The sequence below is a fragment of the Sinocyclocheilus anshuiensis genome, unplaced genomic scaffold, assembly GCF_001515605.1.
Source record: "Sinocyclocheilus anshuiensis isolate Anshui unplaced genomic scaffold, SAMN03320099.WGS_v1.1 scaffold217, whole genome shotgun sequence".
Lineage (NCBI taxonomy): Eukaryota > Metazoa > Chordata > Actinopteri > Cypriniformes > Cyprinidae > Sinocyclocheilus > Sinocyclocheilus anshuiensis.
Window position 1 is genome coordinate 585712 of NW_015536538.1, and position 1733 is coordinate 587444.

Genomic DNA, 1733 nt, shown 5'->3' on the forward strand with positions numbered 1-1733 from the left:
CCACACACATCTATGAGCAAGAACAATCACAGCGATGCAGCGAGCCGGACACAAAGACACATATGCGGGACAGCTCTATTAGTGGTCCTGTGAAACCGCGTGTGGCACTCTGGGCCATGTTAGTCATACGGATTCATGTAGCCGGGAAAACTAGGCCAATATTTACATCTTGGACAGCGTGATGAATTAGAGATTTTGATGTTTATCAGCTGAAAAACAAGGGCTAATTTATTGGTAGGGATTTACGGCATCACTCTCAAGGAAAACAACCCTCTGTTCTGCTTGTTTTCATCGTATCCTGTTGGCCTATTTCCATAAATCAGCAAACTCTTCCACTTTTGTTGATGTGGTTTTTTCCCCTCACAGAGTCTTTTTGATAAATAAGTGAAAGGTGTTCCAGAATCCAGGCAGGGAGATTCACACGTGGTGGTGTTTCGGTCTGACGGGCTCCGTCTCATTCATCACTCGGCCTGAGTTCAGTCCAATTCTAAATGTCAAAATTAGCATTTCATCACTTGCCCCTGAAATAATGGAAGAAGTGGAGAGGACGGGCAGAAGACAAAGAGGACGTGACAGGGGGAATCTGATCATCAGAGGTGTAGAGGAACCGCACAGTCACAACTTAGACAATAGCGTAATGCATACTGTGTTCTGTGCAGTACATACTGTACACTTATTACTACCTGTTCTGGTCATTTTGACAGTGGAGAGGATCATTTGTTTTTGTATTTCTTTTTGGAACTGATTCATCGCAGACCTCACTGATCAGAGCTCATGCACTTCAGTTTTTAAGTGAAAAAGCATAATAATAATAATAATTTACATGGCACCTCAGTGATAAAACTCATGGATTTGGATGGCTATTTATTCAGAATTGATGGAGAAGCGAGTTCTGTGATCCTACAAATGTAATATGCTTGTGTAACCAGTTCTCCTTCACCTCGCTCCGAGCGGGATTCAAACCACGGTCTCGGGCGTGGGAGGCGGGCACTCTAACAAGGAGGCTAAAGGCGTCAGTTGCTAGAGTGCCTCTTGAGATCAGGGGAGTGAGGTTTACATGCACAGCTCTTACTAGCCTACGACAGTTACACTCACCCCCCTAATTCCTCACTCCCATCCCGGGTTTCGTCACCAAATGTAACCGGTTCTACTTCGCCTCGGCCACGGCCACAGCCTTTAGCTTCAGTCGCTAACGGCAGTTACACTTGGACTGATAAGAATAAATTCATATTTAATTTTTTAAATAATAGGAAAATAGATGCGCTATAGTTGAAATGGTTTCCCGTCTTGCATTTTATCTCTTAAAATGATGGATGTCATTGAAAATGGAAGATTAGCAGAAATCAAGCGTAGCGTTAGTTCTGGCAGGTCACGTTAGTCAAGCTCGCATCAGCTGACTCTCGACTGATCCCCATCTACCTATAGGAATACGACACCTATCTAAGCATTCATATATAAGGTCCCTCAGTATTATCAGCAGTTTTCGTATTGCTCAATAGCTAATTACCCTCCTCCATCCCCAGCTCCTCCTCTGTCAGTCAGGATTCAGCCTTCTGGTTATCCTTTGAATCAGACCAATTCTAAAATTTGTACATAAAATTATTGAACTTTAACAATATCGGCAATACATTTATGTTGGTTCTGTTCTGTGTACCCTGGGGGGGTTATCACTGCTCTCCCTGCTCTCATCCATGCTAGGCTGCATGGATGCGCAGGGAGTTCTTGCCCAGAAC